The sequence below is a fragment of the Lithobates pipiens genome, unplaced genomic scaffold, assembly GCF_037356315.1.
Source record: "Lithobates pipiens isolate NorthernLeopardFrog02 unplaced genomic scaffold, aLitPip1_a1.2 Scaffold_13, whole genome shotgun sequence".
In the NCBI taxonomy this organism is placed as follows: Eukaryota; Metazoa; Chordata; class Amphibia; order Anura; family Ranidae; genus Lithobates; species Lithobates pipiens.
This window is the reverse complement of record NW_027507718.1, coordinates 364469645-364495755: the sequence shown is the minus strand read 5'-3', so window position 1 is coordinate 364495755 and position 26111 is coordinate 364469645. Positions and strand designations below refer to the sequence as shown.

Sequence of the window (26111 nt, the reverse complement as noted above, 5' to 3'; positions counted from 1 at the left end):
AAGGAACTGCCTCCGATTTGGTACAAAGTCCCTCTGTCCTCCTCATTTGTCCCTCATTTTGGTCTGATCTATATAGTTCTATATAAAATGCACTTTTTATCTTTTTGAAAGGGTTTCCCAGTTTTCCCAAACTTTACATTGCTGCATTTGTAAACTTTAAAAGTCAGTATAAAAGAATAGCAGTGGGGGAAAAAAAGCACTTGTGGGATTAACTAATCATTTTTTGTAGATTTTAAGGGGGCGTGTCCTATGCCTACATACTTTTGCTAATAGGTGTCTCTTGTAGGTGTCTCTTGTTCCAAACTCAAAACATTGGGGGGGGGGGGGGGGTGTGATTATACCCTGGGGTGGCCTACAACTTTGTTTGTCAGGGTCCAATCCTCCGGTAGACAGAAGTAACACATGAAGGTTAAATACTTCCTGCGTTATTCAATAGGCAAGGAAGAGAAAAACCTTCAGCTGAATGATACCTAAAACATCACTTTTTGATGGGACGGCCAGGGTGTTAGGGCCGGAAGGAGTGCCTGGTCCGGAAGCTGTGGTAGTGGGTCCAACAGGAACCCAGGGAGCATGAATGTAGGTGTGACCCGGAATATCTGATCAAAGGTCATTTAATGTACATTGGCACCATCATTAGCAGAACTTTTGATTAACAATATAATGTTTCTGCAGCCTGGATTTATAGAGGTTATTTCTAGCCGGCTACATTGTGCATTCCCTTTTTCCATACACTATAGATCCTGTACAGTGCTTATATGCTTGAAATAATAGTCTCAGTATGCTGTTGCCAGGCTTCAAGAGGGAATTAGGCTTTGTAAGTTTTAAACAGAGCATTTCCCCTGTGTGAAAGGATTAGGCTTGTTCTGAAATAACCATAATGTACAGCAGATCACAGATTTATAGGACAAGTTTCAATTGCACTGAAAGTCTGAAAATGTAAAAGCCTTGAATGCAAAATAGTAAATATATACATTATTATGTGCAAACACTGCTTAAAAAGCTGTACAGGGGATGGCCACACGTTACAATTTGTGCATGATGTACAATCTCTATTACAGAAATACATAGGAACTTTCTGAATCTCACCTAGAAACATTAGTTATTTTGTTTTGGTAGCAGCTTTCCAGTTTGACAAGAAAAATCTCCGGTGGCCTCATTGTAAATTCAAGTCAGTAAGTGACACCGGTGCTTCACATGACTTGAGTCCCTAGCGTGGCTGCCTGTTGGTAAACATGGATGGGACTGGTTACATGGTCACCTCACTCCATCAGGCAGTGGGAAGTCCTACATCATATCTATCCATTGGGATCGTGAGCGTGGGACACAAGCAGGACCATGCATACACCGGTACCCAAGGATTGTCTGAGAGCCCTGCTCTATCTGCCACAACAAAATTGACCAGCCCACCTTTCCTCTTTCCGGTCTAAGGTGCCTTCAGCAGACAAGATCCATTCTGTGGCATAGTTTTCATCCATCACACAGTCCACAGCGCGCTGAAAGTGCTACTGCAACCCTGCCTGAACTGTAACATACAGGCGAGTCCCCAGACTGTACCCTTGCTCTATTTGCATCCTCTGTGGCCTAGACACCCCCATCATGGAGAGATGCCTAGCCCTCCAATCCACAGCAGCCCCAAAACCTCAGAGGAGCCCCTAGATCAAGTGAATCCAGGCCACAAACCCGAACAGGCACTGGACACACAAGTTAAATATGGTATACACCTAAGTTCCCAGCAGCCTCCCATCTTCCTGGGTTCATCCCACTGACACCGACAAAGAGGTATTTTTCTTCTCCCAGTACCACCACCATCACAGGACCTTGTTTTTCAGAAGGATAGGGTTTTTCTTCTATGTTGAGCCACTATATACACAGGACATTATAAGAGTATCAGCAACTAAATTAACCTGAAAACACACTGCATTTGCCCATGGACACAGTATATGTGCATACTGTATATTGTGCAAACGCTTACCTAAACCAACTATTTCAATTATATCTCGTCAGATAGGCCTGTACTAAAGAGATCTTGGTAAAACAAAAGAAAAAAAAATGATAGGATGTGAGTTGCCTTGCCAGCTTAAAAATTCTAGGGCATCGCTAATATCTACACAAGGGGTAGGCAGCGTACAGCAACATTGTATCAGATTGGACGTTATTCTGCCAAGGTTTCTTCCACAACATCCTTAGCAGTCCTATGTGTACTGATAGTGTCCAGGTTGCTTGCAGATGTAAAACACTAAACGATCCCTTGAAGGCCAACAAGCTGCAGTTGTGAACATATATAGTGGTTATACCTAATGTTTTGCAGTTGAAAACTGAAACGGTTCCAGGCTTCTGGCTTGTAGTTTCAGTTAATCCTTCAGTTATTCTTCAATGCCATAACCTGCCGTACAATATTGCAGGGTGAACTTAATCCTCTCAGACCTGCAGATTTAATTAAGTGGAGTTATCCTCTAACGTTGCTTTAGTTTTAAATAGCAGATTGTTTCTTTTTTTAACCACTTTACGAGCGGCGCACGATGATGTACGTCCATTTTTTGAAGAGGGATATCTTGGTAACGGCAGCAGCTGCTGCCACAACCAAGATGTCCATCTCTTCAGGCGCCGGTCGTGTGTACGATAATGGTGGTCTCTGCGGCGGGTTCGCCACGAGATCACCGTTATCGGCGGCGGGAGAGGTGACACCCCCCCTCCCGCGCCCTCCACCGCTTATCGGAGCCGTCGGTAGCGGCGGAGGCGATCGGGTCCTTCACACTGCTGGGTATGGAGGCGAGCGAGGCTAAGATGGCCCCCACACGTGTCTATACCATAGCAGGGCGGAAGCGACGTCAAAACGTCACTTCCGCCCATAGCTCTTAAAGGAACATTTTTTCAAATGACATTTATTTTTTTATTGCATTTAAGTCCAAATATGAGATCTGAGGACTTTTTGACCCCAGATCTCATATTTAGGAGGACCTGTCATGCTTTTTTCTATTACAAGGGATGTTTACACTCCTTGTAATAGGAATAAAAGTGATCCAATTATTATTTTTTTAAATACAGTGTAAAAATAAATAAAATCAAGTAAAGCAAAAAATTTAAAAACACCCCGTCCCGACAAGCTCGCGCTCAGAAGCGAACGCATATGTGAGTAGCGCCCGCATATAAAAACGGTAGTCAAACCACACGTGAGGTATCGCCGCGATCGGTAGAGCCAGAGCAATAATTCTAGCCCTAGACCTCCTTTGTAATGCAAAACATGCAACCTGTAGAATTTTTTTAAATGTCACTTATGGAGATTTTTGAGGGTAAAAGTTTGACGCCATTCCACGAGCGGTGCAATTTTGAAGCGTGACATGTTGGGTATCAATATACTCGGTGTAACATTATCTTTCACAATATAAAAAGAAATTGGGCTAATTTTACTGCTGTCTTATTTTATTACCGTATATACTCGAGTATAGGCCGACCCGAGTATAAGCCGAGGCCCCCAATTTACCCCCAAAAAACTGGGAAACCTATTGACTCGTGTATAAGCCGAGGGTGAGATATGCCTGTCCATCCCTGTGTGTGTCCGTCCATCCCTCTGTGTCCGTCCATCCCTCTGTGTCCGTCCATCCCTCTGTGTCCGTCCATCCCTGTGTGTCCGTCCATCCCTGTGTGTGTGTCCATCCATCCATCCCTGTGTGTGTGTCCATCCATCCATCCCTGTGTGTGTGTCCATCCATCCATCCCTGTGTGTGTGTCCATCCATCCATCCCTGTGTGTGTGTGTGTGTGTGTGTGTGTGTCCATCCATCCCTGTTTGTGTGTCCATCCATCCCTGTGTGTGTGTGTGTGTCCATCCATCCGTGTGTGTGTGTGTGTGTGTGTGTGTGTGTGTGTGTGTGTGTGTGTGTGTGTGTGTGTGTGTGTGTGTGTGTGTGTGTGTGTGTGTGTGTGTGTGTGTGTGTGTCCGTGCAGCCTTGTGTGTCCAGCCTACCTGTGTCCCGAGCCTCCGTCCGGTCCCGTCCCGAGCCTCCGTGTCGTCCCGTCCCGAGCCTCCGTGTCGTCCCGTCCCGAGCCTCCGTGTCGTCCCGTCCCGAGCCTCCGTGTCGTCCCATGCCAGGATCGCCGCTCTTCGTCGGCGCCCTGGCGGCCATTCCCCTGTTCAAAAGCCGCGCCTCCGCCTCCGCCTGTGATAGGCGGAACACTCAATTTCCCAGCAGTCAGTGTTCCGCCTATCACGGACATCGGCTCATCCGAGGATGAGCCGATGTCCGTGATAGGCGGAACACTGACTGCTGGGAAATTGAGTGTTCCGCCTATCACAGGCGGAGGCGGAGGCGCGGCTTTTGAAAGGTAGAATGGCCGCTGTCTGTCTGCTCGACACGCTGTTCGGGCAGTCAGACAGCGGTGACTCGAGTATAAGCCGAGGGGGGCACTTTCAGCCTCAAAAAAGAGGCTGAAAATCTCGGCTTATACTCGAGTATATACGGTATATGAGCCATTTTTATTCTGTACATACTTGATGTTACTTTATACTGCCAGGCAAAGGTTCTGGCTGCCTAAAGCCTGATTCACATATTGTATTCTGATGGACAGCGGGAGAGATCCCTGCAGCAACATCGCCTGTGTTGATGCAGGGATCCATCAAGTTTTTTCAACAACGTGCTCTCTGTGTGACTATTATCTTAAGAGTACACAGTGACTCTGCCTCACCTCAATGCACGTCCCTGTTGTATTCTGTATTTGGGGTTGAAACTATGTATATCGTTGGATCTTTGGCAGCCCATAGACTGTGCAAATTTTTTTCCTGCAACCACGGGTTGCAGAAAATAAATTTGCATGACTCCCCATCAACGCAGTGTTGACATAGCACTCTCTTCTGCCAAGCAGTTGCCTTCTCTCCAGAGGGACGGCTTCCCCCGCCAGGAGAAGACAGTGATCACTAGCGGCTATAGCAGATGCTTGCAATAATTGGCAGCAAATTCAGAAGGCTGGTTGTACCAAAGTTGATCGATTGAGCACCTTGGTACATTCAGCCTGCCCATTAATTGTTTGATGTATGGCCAGCCTTAGATTTAAATTTTTTGTGACTCACTACACACAAGTAAATGATCACAAAATAGCAGCTATTGTGCTGCAGTTGTAGGACAAACATATAGGGTACGAGCACTGAATAAAGGCAACATTAGACCCTGGTTAAAATTCTTGACTGCTAGCAGGGCACTTTTAACCCCTGCTAGAGGCCAAAAAAGGGTTAAAAGCACCCGCAAACCGCCGCTGCCAAAGCACTTTGCAGGCGCTTCAGCAGCACTGCCCATTGAATTTAATTGCAGGGGCTGTTTAGGAGCGATGTGTACACCACTCCAGCTCCACCCCAAAGATGCTGCTTATAAGACTTATTTCTCCATCCTACAAGCGCACCGCCCCAGTGTGAAAGCACTGGGGTGGCTTGAGAGGCGCTTTTCAGGCACTATTTTTAGTGCTAAAATGCCTGAAAAGGGCCTCAGCGTAAAAGTGAAGTAGAAAAAGGTAAAACAATTGTAAAAGGTCATCCAATGACATTTTAGCCACCAATTTAGTAGATGTCACACTTCATAATCTATAAAGCGCACCAAAATTTGCAGTGCGCATCGATAACATATTGGTCATAACTGATCAATTTCCCTCATCCCCTGCCAGCTTCATAACATGCAGTATGCGTTTGTAATCTATCATTACCTCTCTGCTTGAATGCTTGTCTCCTCGCTTTCTCAATACACTACAAGAAAACAGCAGAAAGGTCATCTGTCTTCCTGCTAACATGTCAGCCTGGAGCGAGGTAACCGGCTACATTGTCTGGGGTAGTAAAATCTCATTCTAATGAATTATGAACAAACAGGGAAATACCATTACTAAATTTAGAATAGCATTAACCACTTGCTTACTGGGCACTTAAACCCCCCCCCCCCCTTTTTTTTTTTAAAATAACAAACATGCTATACTTACCTTCACCGTGCAGCTCATTTTGCACAGAGGGGCCCCAAACCTGGTCTTCTGGGGTCCCTCGTGGCTGTCTCGGCTCCCCCCGCAAGGACTTCTCGCGTTCATGCGAGCTCCCTCACATGGTGAGGAGTGCTTGTGGGCGCACTTCCGTGATACAGCCACTCACTCTATCACTCAGCCCTGCCCCCCCCCCAGCGCGCCGCATCATTGGATGTGATTGACAGCAGCGCGAGCCAATGGCTGCGCTGCTTTCAATCCATCCACTATAACCAATCAGCCAGGCTGAGCAGCGAAGAGGATGTTGGGGGCGAGCGAGGGACTTTCGAGGGGTCAGGTAAGTAAAACGGGGGGGCTGGCATTGTCGGATGTTTTTTCACCTTAATGCATAGAATGCATTAGGGTGAAACATTTTTTACCTTTATAACCCCTTTAAGTTTTGTATATGCTTTAAAATGGTTGTAAAGAAAAAAAAAAGAAAGATCCTGTTCCTTTAAAGCATGTTAAACTGCTTGTAGGGGTATCATTTTTCCTTCTCTAAGCGGTAAAAAAAAAAACTAGTTGATCTTGCCAGTTCTTGTGTCTCCATGTGTCCTGACCACGGTAATCATAGCTGCTGACCCCTGATTACCGTGGTCAGTTTATGTGCTTCAGTCATCTGCAGCTCTCCTCTCGCCCTTTCTCCTCCTTCCTACCTGCCTGCTTTCCAGCTCCTGTGTGTGAGCCGTCCCTCCCCTCCCCGCTTCGATCACTGTTCCGAGTGGCAGTAAAGTTACTGCTCACAATTAATGCCAGCCCCTCCGTTAGGGCAAAATGTACTATACAGCGTATGGGCTTTTTTTTTTTTATTATTCTTCTAAATTCCTTATTTCACTTCACTGATCTGAGGTCACGTGACCTCCCGGCAGACAGAGGGAGATCTCAGCCCCTACCTCTGTAGTGCATACATCAGAGAAGCAGAGCAGTGGGTGGTCACGTGCTGATCGGCAAGGTGAAAAAAGGTATTTAGAAGAACTAAAATGAAAAAAAAAAAAGGCACATACACCGTATAGTACACTTTGTACTTGCAGGGGGGCTGGCAGTGATTTTTTTTAATTGTTCAGAGGGGAAAGGGTTAGATTTTTAAACTGTATGTGAACCCAAACAATTGACTTCCTGTATTTGATATATTTTGCAATAAATGATCTTTTTCAGAAGTCCTGTACACTTACCTGTGTTATTTCATAGAGTTCGCTCACCAGCCTAGTTCTTATCGTTCAAGTTGATCAGTGCCTATGCTTAGGATATGAAGTCCGTGGGATTGGTTCAGTAGCTTACCTGAAGAAACTGGACAGGGCTGACACCACGAAGTCCACAAAAATGTTGCGTTTTCATCCCACAACCAGACTTAGGAGCCGATTAAATTTCTGGAAGATCAGTGGGTATTTTTCTGCACTTGCAGGGTCTTTACCACTTCAATACCAGCCACTTTCCCTATTACTATTACAATTGGGCTGCTATGCCCCACATGTAAATTAAGGTGAGGACATGTTTGTTTCATGAGAGATTAGGAGCAGAGAGTACCAGTCCCAATCTGCAGCTTCCTTGGCCCTGGGACAAGGCAGCAATAAACTCAGCTTTGACTGAGGTATGGGAACCATTAGCCCACTGCTTGCCATCCTGACGTCTGCCCTTTGGTCCAAGGTTCACAGGGGATTAAAGTGGTTGTATGGTCAATTTTTTAACTTTTACCTACAGGAAAGCCTATAATAAGGCTTACCTGTAGGTAAAAAAAATATCTCCTAAACCTGTACGGTTTAGGAGATATTCCCCTCGGTATGCGCCGCTGACTGCAGCGGCGCATGCGCACAAGGGGGTTCTCTCCGTGAAAATCCGGCAGCGCTCGTGCGGCCGGACTGAAATCTCCAGCGCGCATGCGCGGGAGTGACGATATCGCAGCTCCGGCCACTCACAGCGCCGGAGCCGCGATACCCGGAAGAGACGCCGAGGGAGCATGTCGGCTCCCTCGGCGTGGATCGGGCCAGATGTCGGGGCCTCGTTCTAAGGTAAGTATTTCATAATGAGCTAGTATGCGGTGCATACTAGCTCATTATGCCTTTTGCTTTGCAGGTTTAAAAAAAAAAAAATAAAAAAAAAAAATTGCGGGTTTACTACCGCTTTAAATGAGCCAAGTGCCTATGAAAGGCCAAACACAAAATATATAAATAATCTAATAGCTGTTCTTGCAGCCAGGAAGTTTTTTGTTTAGACCCTTTTTACACTAAGGGCGTTAAAAATAGCGCCTGCAAAATGCCCTAAAACAGCTGCTCCATGTACTCCCGTGTGAAAAACCAAGGGCTTTCACACTGGAGCGGTGCACTGGCAGGGCGTCAGAAAAAGTCCTGCCAGCAGTTTCTTTGGAACGGTGAATTCGCCGCTCCTCCACCGCTGCGATGCTCCGGCGGCGTTTTGCGGGTGGATTTAACCCCTTTTCAGCTGCTAGCGGAGGGTTAAAACCACCCCGCTAGTGGCAAAATAGTGCAGCTTTACTGCTGACGCCCTAGGTGGCACAGTATGAAAGGGCTCTTAAAGCGATGCTAAAGTCTTGTTTTTTTTAAGTTAAAAATAACAAACATGTTAAAACTTACCTGCTCTGTGCAGTGGTTTTGTACAGAATAGCACGGATCCTCCTCTTCTCAGGTCCCTCTTCAGTGCTCCCGACCCCTCCCTCCTATTGAGTGCCCCCATATCAAGCAGCTTTCTATGGGGGCACCCGAGCCTTGTTGCAGCTCTGTGTCCATTCAGACATGGAGCCGCGGCCCAGGCCCCTTTATCCCTTCGTTGGCTGACTGACTTTGATTGACAGCAGCAGGAGCCAATGGCACTGCGGTCTCAGCCAATGGGGAGGGGAGTCCTGGCCATACGAGACACTCCTGCAAAATGACTTGATCTAGATAGCGCTCAGGTAAGTATGAGGGAGGCTGCTGCACACAGGTTTCTTTTCCCTAAAGCATAGAATGCCTTGGGAAAAAAAAAACTGCCATTACAATCACTTTAACGCTCTGGTTGCTGTTACAAATACTATACACCTTTAGCAGTCAAACATGTTCCTTGAACAAACTTAGGCCCCATACACATTATTAGATTTTCTGCAGATTTTTGTCTTCAGATTTACCAAAATCATGTAGTGCAAGGGTTTGCCTGACTGCATACAAATTGAAACTCTTAAGGTTTGACCTCATATTATATGGTTTTGGTAAATCTGAAGACAAAAATCTGCAGAAAATCGAATAGTGTGTATGGGGTCTTACTCTGATGCTAGATGTTTTATTTAAAACACTTTTTCGCTAGTAAACTGCAACTTTAAAATGACTTTATAGCTGAACTCCAGTCACATATATAAAAAAAAAAGACAATAATACAGTTAATAGCTGTTAAAAGTATTTAGTAATACAGCTTGTGCAAGTGCCCCACACGTGTAGTCAGGAGTTATAAATCAAACGGGTTGATTTGTATTATGCTGCCAGTCTATCACTGTGGAGGGGGAGTGAAGGGCAAAAGGGATCAACCTATGAGTTGTTTGGCTTTAAAAGCAACCTATCATGATATCAAAAAAAGTGAACCTTGGAAAGCAATATAGAGCAGTGTTAAAGAGGAAGTAAACCCTAATGGGTTTACTTCCTCTTTTTTTCCCTGCAAAGGTAAAGCATAATGGACTACTATGCATCGCATAGTAGCTCATTATGTGTCACTTACCTGACACAGGAGCCAGCGAAGTCGCCGCTGTCCCCTGTAGTCCGCCGCATCCATGTTGCTGGTGGCGTCTCGCAGCTCCGACGAATCACAGCGGCGCAGCGGCGATGACGTCACTCCCGCGCATGCGCACGGGAGTCGCGTCTCGCAGCTCCGCTGCTGCCATACGGCGAAGCCGCGATGACGTCACTCCCGCGCATGCGCACGGGAGTCGACAAATTAGGCAAATCCATTCTTGGATTTGCCGCATTTAGTGCGCCTGCGCGCCGCTGTCTACGGCGCATGCGCCGTAGACAGCGGTGCCCATTTTCGGGCAAATATCTCCTAAACCATATAGGTTTAGGAGATATTGCTTGGACCTACAGGTAAGCCTTAATCTAGGCTTACCTATAGGTCCAAGTTGTTTGGAAGGGTTTACTTCCTCTTTAATTTACTCGACTAAAACATTTTAGTCGACTAAATGAATACTATTTTAGTCAACTAAACTACAACTAAAACTCAAACAATTGAGATGACTAAAATACGACTAAAACTAAATTGCAATTACTGAAATGTACTGGAGATTTTAGTGGACTAAAATGTACTGGAGATTTAGTCGACCAAATACAACTAAAACAATTGCAGAAGACAAAAATTAGACTAAAACTAAAATGCCATTTTAGTCCTAAGACTAAAATTAACACGGCTATGGAGCAAAGTCACTTTCTACAAGTGCTGGTTTTGTGTTAATATCTGTATGCCATTGTCCTTTCAGGTAAAGCTTCTAAACTTAATATTGTAATATAACTAAATTATTACACAGGATTTACAAAGCACAAACAGTTTATGCAGCTCTTTACAATATAAGCTATTTTTGCAGCATAATGTTCCACAAAAGCAGGTCCTACACTTACAGTATTATTTTACAATCTCCTTTGGATCTACCAAAACATACAAGCTGCGAGCCAGGCTTTCTTGTCCAACATCAGTGCCTGACCTCACAAATTTGCTTCTGGAAGAATGGTCAAACATTCCCATAGACACACTCCTACACCTTGTGGACAGCCTTCCCAGAGGAGTTGAAGCCGTTTTAGCTGCATAGGATGGGCCAACTCAATATTGAACCCTACGGAATAAGACTGGGATGCCATTAATGTTTGCGTACTTGTAAAGGCAGGCGTCCCAATACTTTTGCTAATATAGTGTATGTTGGAAGGCAACATGGTTTAATATCATATTTCTGGTTGATACAGCCAGGTGGCCTAAGTTGGAAGTTGCAGGTTGACCCAGCAGGGTGTTCCGAACAAGGAGTTATGAATGGGAATTCATTGCAGGCCTCCTGATGGAGGTATAGGGGTAGATGAAGACCCCCTGAAGAGATGCAAATTCAAATGTCCTGTTACATAACATCAAAAGGCCACCTGTGACTAAAGATGACCCGGGTAAAAAAGCGGTGATGCATGGACAGATGCTGCCCCTAGTGGACACTACAGCATGCTTCCTGGTGGATGGACAGATATTAAAGAGGAAGTAAACCCCTTCAAACCACTTTGACCTACAGGTAAGCCTAGATTAAGGCTTACCTGTAGGTCCAAGCAATATCTCCTAAACCTATATGGTTTAGGAGATATTTGCCAGAAAATGGGCACCACTGTCTACGGCGCATGCGCCGTAGACAGCGGCGCGCAGGCGCACTAAATGCGGCAAATCCAAGAATGGATTTGCCTAATTTGTCGACTCCCGTGCGCATGCGCGGGAGTGACGTCATCGCGGCTTCGCCGAATGGCAGAGGCGGAGCTGCGAGACGCGACTCCCGTGCGCATGCGCGGGAGTGACGTCATCGCGGCTTCTCCGCTGTCATTGGTCGGAGCTGCGAGACGCCACCAGCAAGATGGATGCGGCGGACTACAGGGATCAGCGGCGACTTCGCTGGCTCCTGTGTCAGGTAAGTGACACATAATGAGCTACTATGCGATGCATAGTAGTCCATTATGCTTTACCTTTGCAGGGAAAAAAAGAGGAAGTAAACCCATCAGGGTTTACTTCCTCTTTAAGGACTGCTTCTTATCTCTTTTCCATTGGATAGAAGGCTAGATGGGTGATGTGTATGGGTGGGGTCTGAATTTGTTTTAAAAGTGCTCACTGAATGGAAACTCTTTATTGCCTCGTGGCTCTTGCCATTTTGAGCCCAGCTTAAAGCTACTGAATATAGAGGAGGACCTTATATAACAGTATCTTATCTTATATGTTCTTTTGTTTTATATGCTCTGTAATATTTTCTTTTAATGTTTTTATGTTAGCATTCCTATTTTCTGGGAAATAAATAAGACCCTTGTTTATATAAGCAGTGTGTTTATTTTTAATAGCTAACCTTATTGTACTATCACCAGTAACTATACTAGAGCTTTGCCAGACTAGCCAACTATAGGAATATACATATTTATAATAAATAGGAGGAATCCATAACTACCCAATATTTAGTTCAGTGTATGTAGTGCAAAGGGTCTGCCTATCAGGATACAAACTTAATGGACACAAAGAGAATAAGATTGTACAATCAGATCTGTATAGCCAGATTAAACACTCTAAAAACAGATCTGTATGGCAACTGCAGTTGCCATGGTGTTGCACACGTGATCAGTTATGACATCAGCCATTTGCTGGCTTGATAGCTGATAGCGCAAGCAACTGTGACAATTATCATTAACGGCATGCCTTGATGGGTTTAGCTCCACTTTAGAAACTGTAACTGTATTCACAAAAGGAACAAAAGCATCGATTTCCACGTATCACAGTCCACGAAATATATGGTTGACTAACCAATCAGGTTTCATTTTCTAATCTGCACTGCTAAAAAAAAGAGAAACAAATTTGGTTGCCTAGGCAACATCTTCTACTTAAAAACAAAAATTAGTTGTGCTCCTTGCTGAAAAGGGTTATCAACTTACTCCTTGGCAGGAAGTGTAAAATCTTGATTTTTTGCAGCCTGTGTGTCCATCGAGACATGGAGGTATTAGATGAGCAGAGTTTACAGACAGAAAGAAAAACTCACCAAAGCTTCTTAGGCTTCATGTACACGGGATGTTTTTACAACCTCTCCTTAATAATTTAACTTGACAGATAGTAACCGATGTTTAAAAAAAAAAAAAAATTATATTTATATATATATATATATATATATATATATATATATATATATAAACGAAACACGGCTAAACGTGAGTTACCGCATTTAGAAGCGTTTGGTGCTTGAAATACCTGTAAACTCAGCTTCTGAACTCCCAACTGCTCCTAAACGTCCGTTTACCAGCAGCAATGTACATGGCGCCTTAAGAGGAGCTGAAGAGCAGAGAAAATGCTATAAGCACCTAAAAAGGTGTCTAAATGCACAAACGATAGATGCATAAAGAGTATGTACGTTTATTTCAATGTCTACAATATATTAATATTTTGGTCAGTAGAATGCATATTACTCTCAAACGCTATAAGTTCCTAAACGCATATAAACACGTGTGCAATACACATCCTTTTAAACATGTTTTTGAAGTCACATTTTCCTGCTAGCAGTTGATGAGGCCTGAATCCCAAACTCTTATGAATTCTCTGCTTTACTGTAAAAAAACCTTATAGGTGCAGACACTTCCCACCCACCCCCTCACCCCCTAAATTCTTACCTAAACCCAATCCGTTGCTGCTCCTTTCTCCCTCCTCACTGGACTCCCATTGCAGTCAATCAAATTTAGCGAGGAGGTAGATGGAGAGGAGGCCAAGCTGCAATGTATGTGTCTATAGATGCAGACAGTGCAACTCGGGATTGAGCCCAGCTTCCTATGGTGGCAAACAGGGAAAAGGAGGAGCCAGGAGCGCAATGGGAGGGGGGGGGACCCCAAAAGGAGGAGGATCGGGGCTGATCTGTGCGAAACCACTGCACTGGGGGGGAAAAAAAAAAAAACACAATCACTTTAAAAAAGGTGCTGGCACTCAAATGGTTAAAGAGACACTTTCCATTATCAAAACAATTCACTTAAAAGCACAGATCAATAAAAGGCCATTTCATGCTTACGTGAATTGTTTTCCATTTCCCAGAAAATTCTATAGCCTCCTAATCTGCCTGTAAAATGGTTAGGCTGGATTCACACGTATGCATTTTTAGTGCATTTTGCAGATTTGCACTACAGCCCACCTAACATGGTTTCCTATGGAACATGTTCTGTAGTGCAAATCTGCAAAATGCAAAAAGCACTAAAAATGCATAGGTGTGAATCCAGCCGGAGGGACCGCACCAGGAAAAATTGATTTCCTGGTTCAGCCACAGCTCCCCAAGCACAATAATATCACAGCTCTCTCCTGCAGTGCCAAGGCGTTGTGCGAGAGAGCATCCTCCTGACAGGTGCGGAATCTCATTAAAAAGATTTGTCCAGCATCCTAACCTATTCCTTGCTTTGCATAAGTGGCATCATGCAGCAGGGGTGGGGAGTCAAAGGGTGTTGTCTTATGGATGCTGCTAACAAAACAAGATGGTGGCAAATAGCAGCAACTCAACAGCATTATGAAATACATATGACGAGGAAAGGTTTTTGGAGCTAATGATGATCACAATAATGATGTACCAAATTTAAACAATACAAGTATAATGGCTTAAAGCGGAACTTTACCCTGAATTAAAAAACGTATTTTCCCCTGAATTCTCCCCTCTCCCACACTTGGGAATTTCTTTTTAAACGTCAAAGCATTTTTGTGCGAAGTAGGGTAGAGCCTTTTGGCACAGCTGCACAGGTGCCAGCCTGACAAAAAATGTTGGCGTGGCCAAAAGATAAAAGGGGATTGAAGTTCCGGTTAAAGAAAGGGGGCATGGTCTTGCCAACCTTTTTTAAAAAGATAGTTTTGGTAATTTATTAAACAAAAAAAAAAAAAAGGTTGCTTTGGTGTAAAGTTTGATTATATCGCTATATTGGGGGGGGGGGGGGGGGGGGCATACGTACAAAGACTGCTATAGCTTTGTTCTGCTACTGCTCCTTCTCACAACGCAATTCTTTGATTCAGAAAAATTCAATGCACTTCCCTATGTGGCCAATAGCCTCATAACTGTAAAAGCAAGGCATTTAAATTAGTCAAATGCAGAGCTCCCTCTAGTGGCATATATATATATATATATATATATATATATATATATATATATATATATATATATATATATATATATATATATATATATATATATATATATATATATATATCTTTGATTCAGCCAATATATAAAATCCCATACCAAATATGCAGTCTGTTGCAACCATTTCCTTTAAGGTTTCTTGCTACTATAACATTTCCCTGCTAAAAAGAACCACCAGTTTACTGTCCATAAAATACCCCACAGGTTTCACACAGAGTAATAAGAGTTCTGTAGTGTACCTTTACCCAGGAGGATTATTAGAGTCTAACCCCTGATACACACAATGAGAACAGACGAATGATAGTCTTTTTTTTGCATGCTAATCTCAAAATCGAACTCGAAACATTTACTAAGATCCCGAAAAATCTTGTACGACAGAATAAGAAAAAAAAAAAAAAACTAAAGTAATGTCATGTGTTGTGGTAAATTTTTATTGCATTTTCGAATGACAACTGTACTGATAAAACAAAATCGTACGATCTGGTATCGTATGAATTATTTTTTTGTGCATTTCCGATAAAATAATAAATTTGATGAACTGTCCTGGGAAGTTCTCAAAAGCTCTGTACGAACGATCAAATTATTATAGGATCGTGGCAAAATCAGTACTTTTCGTACTATATTCTGACCGCTGGTATGGTGCTTTACCCCCTCTCAGGGGCAAAAGCATTGATACTTTACAGGTTAGATTCAAGGAAAGAGGAATCTGGGGGGTGAGGGCGGAATCACGATACCCTAGACTCACAGGAAGTAGATTGTAAATTAACCTGGAAAAAGGAACAGTGCTGGATTAGTGAGCCAGTGCGTTTGCTAGGGACAGTGTTGTAGCACAAGCTTCTTCATGGGGCATGTTGGTTGGCCTATTCCTATACATGACATATTAGGGAAGAAGTCCCACCTCTCCCGGTGTCCACACTATCTGGACACAGATACAAACAGTGAGATCGGATGACAGGTGCATGTTGGGTGGGGGTGCATTGGACCGTACACAGCTCAGGGTGAGGGCATTTAGATATAGGACATATGGCAGGAAGGTCTCCCTACCTCTGATACAATCTACTTGATCTGCCAGCTTGGCAGGAAGCCCACTATCTCATCCATATGTGTCTTCTTATTTTTACCGGTTCGCGCATTCCAGAACAAATGGAATCGCATGGCAATTGAAATAACATGACTTTCTCTGGAGGCCATTCACATGTACGCTAGAGCTGCATCATTCTGGATAAAACAAAGACAGAATAAGAAGAAAGATCGCGATTCTCCCATGATTTTTCGCTTTTTATCTTTCACATTTTCCCATAAAATTGGGTTAATTTGACTGTTTAGTTTTAGTTTTTTTTTTTTTTATTAATTGAAGTGTACTCTTTCCCCAAAATATTGCATTTGAAACACCGCTGCGCAAATATAGTGCGACATAAAACATAAAAAAAATATTGCAACGACCACCATTTTATTCTCTAGGATCTCTGCAAAAAACAAATAATATATATATATATATATATATATATATATATATATATATATATATATATATATATACACATACATACATACACATACACACACACACACACACACACTATATATAAATTATGTTATATGTTTCTATCAGAAAATACTGACTTTAACTTGTAAGCAACAAGTGTCAGAAAAAGGTTTGGTCTTTAAGTGGTTAAACAGAACTCATTTGCAGACCGAAGTTCATCCCTTCGCTCTAAAAGAAACCAATGATAAATAGTGGTAGATTTACTAAAACTGGTGCACTCAGAATTTGGTGCAGCTGCACAGTAGAAAATCAACTTCTTACTTAAGTTTGTTCAATTAAGCTTTGGCAATAAAACCTGGAAGCTGATTGGTTTCTATGCAGAGTTTCAGCAGATTTTGTACTCTTTAGTTTTAGTAAATAAACCCCATGGCTTCTTTTCATCTCAGAGCGGAGTAATATAATAAACTTTGCTGTCACAGCTGTATCCAAATTGCATGATAAACGCATTGGAATCGCCAATGAACCACATAAACCCGCACTGTTCAAATCGCACTGCAAAAGGTCTTAGGCATTCTTTAGGGACATAGGGCAGAATGTATTCTGAGATTTACAGGATGTCCAAAGAAAAACCAACTAACGGGTTAGCAATCACAGGAAAAGAAAGAAAAGCCCATAAAGGGAACCAGGTAAATCGGTTTGCTTGCAGTTCAATGAGCTGCTTGAAGGCCCATACAATCAATACTTGCAGCAGCCGAGTCATAAATATCTACATGGTAAAACTTAATAGACGTGTAAAAAGAAGACCAGGTGGCAAACTTGTAATATGGGAAACAGGTGCATAATGCCGAAAAAAAAAAAAAAAAACACATACTGATGTAATAGTGTGCCTTGACAGGAAAATATGGACCCAATAGGGGCTGCAAATGTTACCCCATGAAGCAGGGAGGTAACCTGGGCTTTGGGACAGAAGATCTGGGCAAGCTGCGGGAGCCCATGGAGAGTCTACCAAGAGACTGATGAGATCCAGGTCCCACATCAGCCTGGGCCTGTTCGTGCAATAATAAACACTAATTTCTCCATCTTGATTCTGTGGAGCAGATGTGTATGGAGTATCAGAGGAAGAAATGCATAGATCAGGTTGAACGGCTTTCACAAATTCTTCCGAGTGTTCACTGCTATCACTAGAAGATCTCTGAGCCCTGGAGACAAATTTGCTTAATTCATTTTTGAATTTGCACACCAGGAGGTCCAAATCTGGAGTTTCCCACTTGAGATAGAGGTCTTAAAACACCTCTGGGTAAAGAGACCATTATTCTGAGTCCAGACATTGTTGATGGAGGAAGTTCACTTGCCAGTTTTCTACTCCTGGAATGGTCATGACAGGTACAGCTGGAACATGGCACTCCACACAGACAGAATCTCATCTACTTCTCTTTGGACTGCAATACTTCTGGTTTTTCATTGATAATTGATGTGCGCCACTGGCATAGCCCGACTATGTCCGAGTTGGATGATCCTGCAGTGGAGAGGTCCAGTGTTGAAAGGATAATAGATTTGCTTGAATATGTGAATATGAAGATGAGGAGATGAGGAGATGAGCTTCCTCCAGTGATCCAAGTCCTCTGCACCAAAAGGATAACCTGGACAGCCCCCCCACCCCCATCCAGCCCTTCAAGCTAACACCCAACTGAGAATCTTACAAAATTATTTTCCAGACTCCAGGGCTAGATGCAGGAGCCACCCTGGTCCTAGATGTCAGACAAAACAAATCCAGAGACAGGACAGACTTGTCTCATGTATCTAGAATGGTAAGTCACAACAGCCTAAGGCAGTGATGGAGAACCTTGGCACTCCAGATGTTTTGGAACTACATTTCCCATGATGCTCCACTACACTGCAGTGTGCATGAGCATCATGGAAAATGTAGTTCCAAAACATCTGGGGTGCCAAGGTTCGCCATCACTGGCCTAAGGCTTTGGCACAATGTGGTCCAGGTACGTCTTCCAAGGCTATTCTGGAAATCTGCAAAAGTGAGCACTTTTGGCTCTGCGGTAATCTAAGAAACTTAATTAAAGCAAAAAGCCCTGATTAAAACTAAGAAAATGGTCTCTTGTCTCTTCCCAAGCAGAGAGGATATCAATAAAAAACTGACAAGAAACTGCATGATAGGAGCAGGAGAGGTTATACTGGCTGACATGACACTTTTCTTTGGCAGTGTCCGATCCTCCTGTGGATTGCAGTATAACCCATACATCTCAGAGTGCCTTCTGCCCCGTGTCGCTCAAACAACGATTAACTAAACCAAATTGTGGATGAAACTTTTAAATGCAGCCCATGTTGTAGCTGTGCGTTGGAGTGCAAATGGCAAAGAATGAAAACACAACGCAACACAACACATTTACATATCGCTGTAATGTTCTGCATCATGTGACACGTGTTGTAGAGTGAACGTGTCCTAAAGAAAGGTTCCATTACGCACTGTTTAACTCAAGTGATCACATAACATTTTACGACATTATGAGCATTAAGGCTGAAAACAAAACAAAAAATACCTCCTGCAGGGCCGGTTCACACTGCTGTGATGCAGGAACCCTGCAAATCCACTGCGGGTTCCCGCATCACATCTCCCGACGGCACACACTGGCCTCTATGCGAACTGCTGAGAGTGTCCGATTCTGCTGCGGACCAAAAAAAATATCCGTTAGGTCCGAATGCGATGTTAATTCAACCATAATATCTGTATGGCTGAATTGCCATTGCATGGACATCGCATGTGATTTGCACCGCAGTGCGAATCACATGTGATCCCGCACCACTTAGCAGTGTGAACCGGCCCTCAAGAAACCGTTTTTCTTAAAGTGGATGGAAACCCTCACATATACCCAGTGACGTAAACAGCCTCAGATGATACACAAATCTCACTACATACGTTTACATGTACATATCTGCTGTCTTCAGCTTTATATACTGTTTAGAAAGTGTACATTTTGTTAGAATTTTCACTTCCTCATTCTGCAATGTGAGAGAAGTCTTGGATTACACTGGGGGGCAGCTGATTGAAGGAAAGGCATACACCCCCCCCCCCCCCTCCAGCTAGGCAGGGACTTACAGAGCTGTCCTGTGAGTAAAGCAGCGTTCTGCTAATCTATTTAACCACTTCAATACCAGGCACTTTTGCCCTTTCCTGCCCAGGACAGTTTTGAGCTTTCATCGCTGTCGCACTTTGAATGACAATTGCGCAGTTATGCAATGTTGTACCCAAACTACATTTTTAACATTTTCCTCCCACAAATACAGCTTTCTTTCGGTGGTATTTGATCACTTCTGCAGTTTTTATTTTTTGCTAAACTATAAAAGACTGACATTTTTGAAAAAAAAAATGTTTTTTTTCTGCTATAAAATTTTGTTTTCCTTTTCACTGACGGGCACTGATGATTTGGCACTGATATGTAGAATTGATGGGCACTGATAGATGGCACTGATATGCAGCACTGATGGGCACCGATAGGTGGCACTGATGAATACTAATAGATGGCAATGATGGGCAGCTACTGACAGGTGTAAATGCTGGGCACTGATTGGCACTTTATTGGGCACTGGCAGGAGATTATGATGGGGCACTGACTGGGCATCGATTAGCAGCTTATTGGTACATTTGATGGGGGCTGTGCTGATAATCAGTGTGCTTATCAGCACAGACCCCCCCTCTGACAGGGACAGGCGCTGATCGGCTCTCCCTGTCAGCACGAAACGAGGAATGCCGTTTACAGGCACTTCCTGGTTCACGCGATGATCAGCTGTGATTGGTCACAGCTGATCACATGGTAAGAAACCTCCGTCATAGGCTTCTTATCACGATCGGAGATGCGGTGTGTCAGACTGACACGCCGCACTCGCAATCGACACCCGCCGGCATGTTATCCTGCCGGAACGTCATATGACGCCCAGTCAGGATAACAGACCCACTGTTAACCACCTGTGATTAAGTGGTCTATTATTTTTGACCCAGCCATCTGTGATCTCCATTAATGGTTTTGTGGCTCTGTGGTTTTATCATGCCTGTTTGACCACCTGTGATTAAGTGGTCTATTCTTTTTTGGTAAGAGGCCTGGTGTGTTAATGTTCGGTGGAGAATAAGTCCATATTCACCTTATTTGTATTTGTCTACGCTGTGGGTGATTCCAGTGTTTTCTCCTGAACAAGGACTTTATTTCAAACACTATGGACATTTTATTTGCAATTCTACATTTATAGTGCTGCATATCATTATATTTTTTATGTTTTTTGTATAGGATAGGGAAGGGTTAACACCCTTGTAAACATTTGTTTTCCTGTCTGTGCCCCTGTTCAGAAGATTTCACCTCACTTTCTGTCCCTATGACAATTGGATTTGGAAAATTTGGGGTTGTTGTGGAAACAAGGATTGATGATGAAGGTTCAGTGGAGAATTTTTTTTCCCATATTAATGTTTACAGGAGTGAATTTCCCTTCCTAGGGGAACATTTCTTCTCACTTCCTGTTGTCTTCCTTTGTTTTCCAAGTAGGAGTCCTTTTTAAGTCAGATGTTTGTAACCCGGGGACCGCCTGTATAGGCGCGAGCATGGACACTGTACAGCATAGATAACTATTTCAGAGCTACAGCTGAAGGATTGTAATTGGCTTGACTCTCCATTTTTAGGATTAAAGAATTCTTTTGTTGTGGGAACGTATCTACATGGCTTACAGTGGCCACATTTAAAACAACCCTTACGTTGATCAGGTAGCCAAGTGGATCTAGGCTGCTGCTTAGAAGCTTTCTCCAAATGGCTGCGCATCAGTAAATCTTTTAGATTTTTGGCCCTTCTGTATGTGAATGAATGAATGAATGAAATACTTATATAGCGCACAATGCGAACTGAATCGCCTCTAGGCCTCTATGTGACCATAGGGCAGTGATGGCAAACCTTGGCACCGCAGATGTTTTGGAACTAAATTTCCCATGATGCTCATGCACTCTGCAGTGTAGTTGAGCAACACGGGAAATGTAGTTTCAAAACACCTGGGGTGCCAAGATTCACCATTACTGCCATAGGGTTTTTGGGGAGGACTTTACAAAAGATCTTTATCATGGAGTATGCCCCAATATCGCCTGATGATATTGAAAATGTTCTCATGGTTTGAATATGTCCCTATGATACGCATACCTGCCTGGGGATCTGCTTTCCTTTGGGCCAAGAAGGCTCTGTCTAGGTACATCTTTAAATCTCGGATAGGAGTTTTTTAGATCACGTGTTTTGTAGCCCCTTTTATGAAAACATTCAACCAATACCTTAGTTTCAGTTTGGAATGATGCTTTCGTTTAGCAGTTCTGTTTTGCCCTCAGAAATTGGCCCAGTTGGAATGCCACGTTTGAGAGAGCCCGGGTGAAGGATATTCCAGTGAAGTAGGGCATTGGTTTTCAATATATCCATTTTCATTTCTTTTTATAGTGAGATCTAATAAGTTAATACTATCATAATGGATCTCACTGGTCAAGTACATACTGATGGTGTTTATATTTACCAAGGCTACAAACTCAGTCTTGTTTAGTGCACCAACATATGCTAACCTATTCTTAGGATGATGGGAACGTACCAGAGTATTCATGGAGGAAAGAAATAATTTCACCTCTCGGATACTTTTATGGGTCCATTTCATCGCTGATGTGTTCAACAATGAAACGGCCAAATTAACTTTCTATGTTAAACCGCAGGAGATTTGTTGCTAGCACACAGGGTGGTCCTAAGCAACAAAATCACCAGCTTGCTTATATGAAAATTAACTCTGCCAGCTTCTGCCCTCTGTCCAAAACGTTGCTGCCTCCCGGTCACCGCTGTGGAAACAGGTAAGATACTATGCTATGGGAGTGAAGAGGAGGGCAGAGATTACTGCTATAAGGTAAAGTGGGGAGCAGACGACACCACTGTGTGTGTGTGTGGGGGGGGGGGGGGTGATGTGAAGGGGCAGAGGACATTGTTATGGGCAGGGTCACCCCCATAGCAGTGCCCTCTACCACCCTTCACATCACCCCTAACCCCCCCCCCCCCCCCCGATTCCAGCATTCCAAGCACAATGCACTCCTGATCCCTGCAAAACACTTTTTTTTAATAAAAAAAGAAGGGTCGGTCTTACAGTCTTTTTTGTGGGGGTTGGGGGCACACACTGTGCCCGATGATCTTTAACTTCATCAGTGTTATTCAAGTACATCTCCATCTCTCGAAGGTTGGCTACCAGGTGGCAGAATAGCTCAGGATGGAGGGCAGCAGGAGGAGCTGGCCAAAAAATGTAAAACCAAAAATTTAATATGAAAATATTAGAATATAAAATGAGAAGTGCTCTTTCTTTGTGCTTGTAGGAGAATATTGGTGCGGATGTTCCACTCCGTGCTCCCCCTATGCCAATGCACTCACTGGAGGGCTCTCCACTCAAGGGGGTATCTCAGAGCTATCTGAGATACCCCCTTGAGGAAAGAGCCCTCCAGTGGGTGCAATGGCATAGGGGGAGCCCGAAGATAGAGCACCTGTCACTTTATACATTTATATTCAATTTTTGGTTTACATTTTTTATAAATGGACAAATATTAGAACTGGATTGACTACAAGTTTAGTGGTTCTCATATTTGTTGTTTATTGATTTCAGTTACTACCACAGTAATTAATGTTTATTATTTAATGTCCATAAACGCACCTGTCACTTTACTAACTGCAGATGCTATTTAATTTGTGCACAAGGAATACGTACAAAAGAATTAATATTCATTCACCTGTTAGTTCAATAGAACATATCTCACTTTATCATTAACTTGATTTAATTTTATGAATTTGTTTATGAAGTAGCACCAAGCACTGTCCAAAGATTAATTTGGAGTATACACCTATCGCAACAAACAGAGCAACACAATACCCACTACCTCATTAAAATGAGCAAAGGGTTGACCTTGGTAAGTTCACCGAAAAAGGTTTAGACCAACTTCCTATTACACTATGAAGAAGAACAACAAAGGATTCCCCAGTGGGGACTTTTGAGGCCTGAATGTAACAAATGCATAATTCTTATATATAAAAAGTATTACAAATTTTTTATTGAGAACAATGATAAAACACAAGTATGCCTGATATTCATACAACACAAACAGTACTGTACACTGTCAATACATATTGGAATGTGATCCAACAGTGATTTGTCCAGTGATAGTCCCCTCAAAGCAACCAACACGTTTCAGGATATCCTTTCATGAAGGGTGTGTAGTGCCGGTACTCCTAACGGGTAGCGCTATATGTTAAATTTCGTTTTTTGCCCAAAACTGTAATGAGTTTTGTACTAAATTGTACTTTGGCATCAGTTTGGCTGAGCTGTATAGAATTTCTGCCTGGTCATAGGTGGGGTTGTACACCTGTGAGAGGCTATAGAACACAGTCTGGTTGGACACATTGGGTATCAATCTCTGTCTCAGAGCCAACCAGTGGGAATTTGCCTCACTGCCTAATCCGGGAAGGGGTACTTAAGATGCGGAAGTCACGTGGTTCGGGGTTCCGGTCCAGAAGTTGTTGCCGAGTCCGTGGTCCTGGTCCTCCTGACCAGCCCCCAGGGGTGTGGATCCATCCGTTTCCGAGCCTCAGAATTGGCTAGTTCGAGGCGCAGTAACTGGAAGGAGGATTCTAAGGTGTTCCGGTGCCATCTCGGATTTTGGAGAGGCCCAGCAACTCTACACACGACCAGGGGAGGACTCTTCTGTAAGACAGCCACGCACAAGGCTGGCTGCTCAGCAAGAGCCTGGAAGCTGAGCTGCCATGGACATTGATTGAATCCACAATTCTTACGGTATCGCCGGACCGGCTGAAAGATTCTGGTACAGTAAGAAAAGTTCCTACATCTACCCTTACAGTTGTAACTAAGTTTCCAACCAAGTCTGCGTGAGAGACTTTGAAAAGCTAGAATTACCTGTTGGCTGCTAAACCCAAAACTTAAGGATTTATCCAACAGTTAAGGAGTACATAGAGAGAGACTTTTATTGAAGTCAGAAGTTCCAAGCACCTGAGCTAAACTCTACCCCGATACCCTCTATTCCAAACTTAGAGACTGAGTTTGTGCAACCGTTTTATGCAAAATAAAAATCCTAACAAGTGTTGGTCTCTACAGTTACTGGCTTATCAACTCTGGGAACCCCTAGACAAGGACAATGAGTACGAGCTGGAGGAGGTAATCGGTAATCCCAGAAAAATTCAGCCACTCCTTTGGGGGTAAGCGCTACAGGTGTATATACAGCAGGCCGCACTGAGGAAAGATATACTGTTCAGTATACAAATGATGGTAGCCAAAAGGTTAAAATACTTGCAGCAGCGTCCTTTCAAACACTAAGGGGAGGCAGAAGCACCCTGTGACAGTGCCCGGGACAACCAAGAAGCACAAGCTAGCAATGGATCGAGATTTCTAAAGATGTGATCTATAACAGTGATCAGCACATGCACAATGCCAACCAGGGAGAGAGAACAGTAGTATGCTGTGCATCCAGGGACTGGTCCGGGAGGAGAGCTGTTGGAGCTTTCCTCCCAGGCCTGTTATAGATAACCTTTTGGCTACCGTCATTTGTATACCGAACAGTATATCTCTCCCATCTGACCTGCTGTATATAGGAAGGATGATATACTGAAACCCATTGGATGCTTGTAGGGGACTATCACTTGACAAATCCCTGTTTGATCACATTCTATTATGTATTGACAGTGTACAGTACTGCCTTGCTTTTACCGTTTATGCTGTATGAACATCAGCCATACAAGTTTTTTTTTTTAACAATGTTCTCAATAAAATTTGTAATACTTTTTATATATAAGAATTTTGCACTTGGTACATTCGGGCCTCAAAAGTCCCCAGTGAGGAATCCTTTGTTCTTCTTCATGATGAAACCAAAATGGCATTAACTCCTCGTGTCTGGAGGAAGAAAAATACTGACTATGGCCCTAAGAACACCACCCCTATAGTCAAGCAGAAAGGTGGAAACATACTTTGGGGCTGTTTCTCTGCTAAAAGGTACAGGTCGACTTTGCCGCATTGAGGGGCCCATTTATTGTAAAATCTTGGATGAAAACCTTCTTCCCTCAGCCAAAACACAGAAGATGGGTCTTGGATGGGTCTTCCAGCATGACAATGACCCAAAACATAGGGTCAAGGCAACAAAGGAGTGGCTTAAGAAGAAGCACATTAAGGTCATGGAGTGGCCTAGCCAGTCTCCGGACCTTAATCCTACAGAAATTTTATGGCGGGAAATGAAACTTAGAGTTGCCAACCGACAGCCAAGAAACCTTAAGGATTTAGAGAAGATCTGTAAAGAAGAGTGGACCAAAATCCCTCCTGAGATGTGTGCAAACCTGGTCACCAACTACAAGAAAAAGTCTCAACTCTGTGCTTGTCAACAAGGGTTTTTCCACCAAGTACTAAGTGATGTTTTGCTTGGTGATCAAATACTTATTTTACTCACTGAAATGCAACTCCATTTATAACATTTGTCATGTGTTTTTTCTGGATTTTTGGTTGATATTCTGTCTCCATCATTAACCACTTCCGGACCAACGCACGCAGATATACGTCCTTATTTTGAAAAAGAGGAATATCAGTGTTATGGTAGCTCTGCCATAACCCCGGTATCCTCTTGTTCGGCCGGCGGTCCGGTTTCAGATGAAAGTGGTCTCTGCGGCGGTTCGGTGGTGGGAGAGGCCCCCCCTCCCGCCGCACCCCTGTGGCCTCCACCTATTACTGGAGGTGTCGGCAGCACCAGAGG

General features: G+C 43.5%; 1 protein-coding gene across 3 annotated transcripts in view; it reads right to left on the bottom strand.

Moving 5' to 3' along the window:
- The window catches only part of CLCN3 (chloride voltage-gated channel 3), a 139454-nt gene that overhangs the window by 80630 nt on the left and 32713 nt on the right, over window positions 1-26111 (bottom strand). The gene's annotated exons all lie outside the window — the stretch shown is intronic.